General features: G+C 39.4%; 1 long non-coding RNA gene across 1 annotated transcript; it reads left to right on the top strand.

Annotated features, from left to right (window-relative positions):
• The first annotated feature begins 2,746 nt into the window (after positions 1-2,746).
• Positions 2,747-4,295, top strand: LOC140938517 (uncharacterized). The gene is made up of 2 exons (XR_012165540.1): positions 2,747-3,619; positions 4,004-4,295. It is a non-coding gene; the product is annotated as an uncharacterized lncRNA (long non-coding RNA).
• Positions 4,296-6,419: the final 2,124 nt, after the last annotated feature.

Below are 6,419 nucleotides of genomic sequence, written 5' to 3'. Positions count from 1 at the left end.
GGGTCGCTTGTTTTGGTTAAGTGATTGGAGAATAAAATGAGGCGTTCCACTGTGCGTAAATTATAGGTCCCCTGCAAAAGGTGTTTTCTCATTGCTTCTTCTTCTTCTTTTACTCTTTAAATTAGTTTGCGACATAAAAACTTCCATTTTATAATTACCTTATGTGCTTCTGAAGGATGTCCAGCAACACGCTGTCTCACTTCGAATCTAAAATCGAGAAAAAATGAATGATAAAACCGTCATTTTCGAATTCCATTTATTTATGTTCACATCCGATGCAATAAATATTGTATTCTCATTTGTTCAGTTTTACTTTCAGTACTGTAGATATAATTTATGTAGATATTCTACTTTATTATTTATCGTATTTATTTGCTCTTTATTTCAGATATTTCCTTCAATGATTAACAACTTTCTCGTTGTCCTTTTTGTGGTTCTTCTTCTTTTTTACACGGAGACACTAACTCTTTCTAGCTACTTTAAATCCGAGTTGAAATAGAGCTATATCATGCACAGGTGTATTTATGCGCATGAACAGAGAAGTCTTGCAATATTGACAGAACGGGGCAGCGCGGACCAGTCATTTTAATTACCAAATATTTGAAATGTTCTCAGCCAAACTAACCACTTGGACTGTACCTTGTGCTCTCTCTTGTTTTCACGGATAGTGACGCTGTTTTTGAGAGTGGGCAATTGAACTTTAATGGGGAAGCTCAGACACGTACACGGCTAAGATGATTGTGGCTTTAGCTTAATTTATTCTGGCCACCCGCTTCCAATTTAAAAGGTTAAACTCGGAGATGAATTAATGATCTCACCTCAGTCCAACAGCAGTAAATACGTCAAATTTGTTTAATTGACTGGGCCAGCTTAAATATCGTTTTCATAGAAACAATTACTGAAAAAGACATGACAGTTTTATGATCCACCGACATTTAGAGCGAGGCCAATAAATTGGTAACCAGTGACGACTCAAGGAAACAAGATTCTTTAACTTTTTGTGTGTGTGCTCTTTTCTAACCTGCGTTTCGGCATGGCGAAAAAGCGAAGGCCTATTCCAATGTTTGAGACTCTTGAGATTTAAACATCGAAAGTGATTGAGTCACAACATGTACGTAATCGAAAACCCCCTCGCCAGTTTTGACATCACAGATACACTTTAAATAAAGCTCCTGCTACCTTTGTTCACAGATGAGGTACCATTAATTTAAAACTTTTTTGCGAAATTGTTTGAACCGTTGTTCCGGCGCTATAGTCAGCTTACGAAAGAATTGGAACTTAGATTTATCATTTTTGAAAATTCTGTAAAGATCGACCTTTTGCGCATGATAGTTTACCTCTGCACGCATGCACTTTTTTTTCGCATGAATTGAACCATCAAAATTATCGTTTTCAGGAATGGTTTTCTTTTCCTGTTCCGTTGAGGGAGTCCTGAAATCGATTCGTGTGTGCAGACTAAAACAATTATGCTTTTGAGTCTCGATGAGTTGTGGCCTCGGTAATTTAACTCGCTGCTTCGCGGATCGTTAAATAAACAACCACTATTGCGTTTGTTAAGTAGAACAAGTTTATAATTATACTTCAAGTATTACAACAACGAGACGTGACGTCCTTGGGATACATCCGTTTACTGCACTTAGATTTCTTTTAGCGAGTTCTTAAAAAACCGCCACTGAAACTATATGATGAATTTCCTTTGGTGGTTTTTGGTCTTAGTGTTGCTTTGAAGTATATTATATGGCATGAAATGAGGGACACGCACGCACAATAAGAGCTGATATGGTTAATACCTGGATATATAAGGGCTTTTCGCGTTATAGAGAATTGATTAAGGACAGAACAAAACTGAACAGATAAAAAATAGTTCTCAGAACATTGCTGTGCTACCATAACAATGTGATTCGACTAGTGCTACTCTTCATAATAAATGTGTAGGGTTATACGGAAATCTTACCCCGTAATTTAGCATGTCAACAAAACAAAACGAAACGAAAAATGCACCAATTAAATAAATCAGACTTTGGACTATTCAAAGACAAATTCGTTAACGCCAGAATACTTCTAGGCCTGTTCATGCGGAATCGTCTGCGTTGTTTATTACGCCTGCTCAACATAATTGTCAGGCACGTGCAGGAGAAATTTTTCGCCCTATAAAGTTTGTAAATTTAATAATTTTTTTTCTCATTAATGATAGATACAAAAGGATCGAATGAAACTGGTGGAGTAAACGTTGGGTCTTATTTTAACTAAAAAAACTGAAAACTCTTCTCGAAGAAAGCACTCCTGCACGAGCCGGACTGATACACGGCGAACAGTCGAGTTTGCATGTAAACTCGTTCGTTTAAGAAGATCACAAAAGCAGCTCTAAAGATGCTAGCCTCTTATTGAGCTCAAATTATTTTTTGTGTCCAATGACAGAAAAGCATTCACATAAGTCGTGAAACTGTTCTTTAAAGGGTAGCATCTCAGGAGCTCTCCTGCCCAGAAAACTTTCGCCGCCGTTTTTGCCGACCCAACTCACCGCCCCTGGGTCTTCAAGGATGCCCTTCGTTACAAATAGGTTGAATATGTTGCAGAAAATTGCGTTCTCTTTTGACTACTCTGCGAAACGCCTGCTGGAGTTATATATACGTTGTATTTAGGAAAATAGGAATGAAATAACAAATAAGTGAAGAAATTAAAAGAAAAGAAAGAAACCAATGGTTTTGATAGAAGTGAAGAGTTTGCCTTTTGGTCGAGGGTCGAGGGTCGAGGGTCGAGGGTAACTAGTCGAGGGTCGAGGGTAAATGGTCGAGGGTCGAGGGTAACTAGTCGAGGGTCGAGGGTAAATGGTCGAGGGTCGAAAAATCCTCCACAATCGTTTTTGAATTTTTTTTCAATTTAAAACCTAAAATTCCCAAATAAAGCAACCAAAGGAAAGAAGCGTGACAGGAAGTTCAATAAATACCATAATACCATTAAACTGTTGACTGAGAACTTTGAAGCAGGATCTCAGTTCTAATTTTCTTTAACTATAAGACATTTAAGATTTGATTTAAGATAGAGTACAATGCATCTGCATTTTTTCTTTAAAGTTTGAGATTTGAGAAAGAGTCAATTTCGAGAAAACACCCGGTACTTCCCTTTGAGAAATTTCTATCTCTTGTACTGCCTAAGAATGTGATAATGCTGCAACACCTTATTATCCAATTTCTGCTCTCTTATCTGTCAAGTGATCACTTACGGTTGGTTAAAAAGTTGGTTAAAAAGTAGAAGCAAATTTCAAACTTTTAGCTCTAAAAAGCGGTCGGAATCATTTAAGAGAGGTAGTTGCATACAAGAGGTTTCAAATATAGTGATTTGACGTGGAAACTTTTCGTATTTTGGAAACTGGTAGCTGAGCAGAGGCGGTCGCTTACAGTAGGTGGTCGCAACCGGATGTTCGACTGTATCAAATAAAGAACAACGCCATACAACGCGTCTGTTTTTTTTTAGCACCCTAAAGCGCGTCCTTACTTTTGTTTCTCCGCTGTTCGTTTGGTATACACCTCTTCTGGGTTATATCGATTCTGCCAAAAAAGAATACAACCGCCGATCTCGTAAACCAAGCTCAAGCGCTGCTGAGAGCACATTGTAACTGGTAGGTTGTGGATTTTATCTTTTTATCAGGCGGAATGCTAACTAATCACCTAGCCTGCGAACCGCAGACGCATTTCCGGTCGTCGCTTCTCTACGGAGGGAGAGAAGCGACGACCGGAAATGTGTCTGCGGTTCGCAGGCTACTAATCACCCAATTACCACGCGGTCCCGTTCTCGTTGCACCACAAACTTTCGATCTCTTCCTTTACTCCTCCGTACTTCGCTTTCATTTCGGAATTTCAAGAGGCTTTAAACCGATAGTGTGAATTTCTTGTTAGTATTTGCTATAGTTGTTTGCCAGCCTGTGAAGTCTGTGAATGCGGCCTTTGACAAGTTGTGTTTATTACGTTGTTATCGTTGAGTTTTCCATGTTTTTGTCTTACAGGCAGTAAAATAATCACGCTGACCCAAGTCTCACATAGGACAAAACTAGTGGACGTGGGAAATATTAAATACAAACAGTGAAAGTTAGCAGATCAGAAGCCTTTTCATAAGCGAGTGAAACGTCAGACAAGAAAACCATTGGCTCTCTGCTTTCAATATTGAATAATATTTACTCGAGTGTTGCAACGATACATGATGCACGTGCCACTAGATGTTAATGTAATATCACCTTCATCACCTTGGGAGTGTAAAAGTTATAAACAACACAAGACAAATAAAACAGGCACCGGAAACTCGAGTAAACACGAGCCTACTTAAAAATTTGATTTGACGACGTTCAGAAATAATTGTGGAGGATTTTTCGACCCTCGACCATTTACCCTCGACCCTCGACTAGTTACCCTCGACCCTCGACCATTTACCCTCGACCCTCGACTAGTTACCCTCGACCCTCGACCCTCGACCAAAAGGCAAACTCGAAGTGAATGGTGGTCAGAGGAGTTTAGCTTTCGAGCTAACCACCTGTATATTGTGAATGGAAATACTTAATCAATGCGCTAGGTGCCATGGAAATTATGGACGAGTATGATAAACAGTAATTAAATTTAGCTTCCACTCATAGCTACTTTTAGAGTTACTTTTCTCTCAAAACTTGTATTCATTCTATGGTTTCAGATGGACTTTAGTCGACAACTTACACGTCACACAGAAATATTAGCTAAAACAGAAACGACGTGACTATTCAAGGAGGGTGATATGTCTGAACTATGATCGATAAAAGATGTGTACTTACAGGTTATTGTGCCTCTGATAAGTAAAACCTAATTGTAACGAAACGATAACAATAAACATGTGCTCCATGAAAAAGTGCACCCTGCAGGTATGTGAACACCACTTCATGTAATGCTTGTTTGTCTCTTACATGCTCCCCCGAGTAGTAGAGGAGGCACCGGTTACTCCGTTTCTTTGTGGATTTAATTAATTAAGATGCATGACGCAGATAACGTCATGCATCTCATTAAGATAGGATGATGTCATACTTTAAATTAATGCCGATGACGTCACGCATCTCAATAAGATAGGATGATGTCATAGGTTATTTTTAGCTGGCTGACGTCATACACTTCTTTGAGATAGGATGATGTCATAGTTTATTTGTAGCTGGCAAGGAGCAAGTGACGTCAGAATTTCCTAGAGTTGACGTCATCAAAAAATGTTGAGATCGTAATCTTTAAACAGAAAAGTGATTTTTATATAATTAGCTATTTGCTACAGTCTTCTGATTAGATATTGTTTGCTATAGTCTTCTGATTCTGCGTTAATTTATACCACTCAAAAAGTTAACTAAATCCACAAAGAAACGGAGTAACCGGTGCCTCCTCTACTACTCCCCCGCCGAAAGACGACTGGGGATCTTTCTACCTAAGCATAAGTTTGCACCGAACACAAAACCTAGTCGGAAACTAAATGATCGGTACGAAGTCTCTTAAAAGTTTACTAAACTATCTTAACCTTACGAAACAGTTCAGACACTTTTTGGTGCCTATCCTACGAATTTTGAAGTAGTAGCTTCAAACAGGCTTGGGTTAATGCTCTCTTGGACACCTAGTAACTGCTCTTTCACTAGAAAGAGACTTCGGACATCTCTGCGGTACACTCCGTCTTCTGTTCCGATGAAAACGTGGCGTACTATGCCTCGGTGATCGGGAAATGTTTTCTCTACCAAGGCCTTTGGCCACTGTTTCCCGAACAAGTTCTTGTCTGCTAACAACACTAAATCTCCAAGCTGGAAGTTGGACTATGTTTATAACCGCTTCTGGCGTTATTGGAACGTCGACAGATATTTTTTTTTGTCCACCTCTGCCAATACTCATTTGTTAGAAGATGAACTTGTTCCAATCTGTCTTTGAATCGGTTTCATTCGTCGAACAATTCTGGGGATGAACTAGGTTTTACGCAACAGAAGAATTTGTTTTCGTGTCAATGCTTTTAAATCTCGCGGATCAGTAGAAAGAGGCGTAATTGGTTTGTCATTCAAAATCTTCTCTACTTCACCTAGAAACTTTCTTAGGGTTAGTTCATTCATGAGATGTTCTCCTACCATTGGAATGTAGAATTCTTCTGATACGCCACCTTGATAGCTAGCGCGGAAGGGTTTCATTCGATTCCCCTCAGAGTCAATATTGACTGAATCTTCCCTTGGTCCCAGACGTTCAACTCCTCAACGACTTCCAATTCAGCTCCTCTTTAGTTGGTGCCGTTATCTCTGTAGATAATTCTCGAGAGACCTCTTCTACCAACGAAGCGTAAAACGGTATTGATAAAAGAAGGAAGCGGACTGGTCACGTGCTCTTCAATGGCCCGGTTCAGACGCCACACTTTTCATAAGCCGAATTAAGGCCGACCCAAATTATTTA

The sequence above is a fragment of the Porites lutea genome, chromosome 1 (assembly GCF_958299795.1).
Source record: "Porites lutea chromosome 1, jaPorLute2.1, whole genome shotgun sequence".
Lineage (NCBI taxonomy): Eukaryota > Metazoa > Cnidaria > Anthozoa > Scleractinia > Poritidae > Porites > Porites lutea.
The sequence above is the reverse complement of the archived record's forward strand: the minus strand, read 5'-3'. Positions and strand labels throughout refer to the sequence as shown.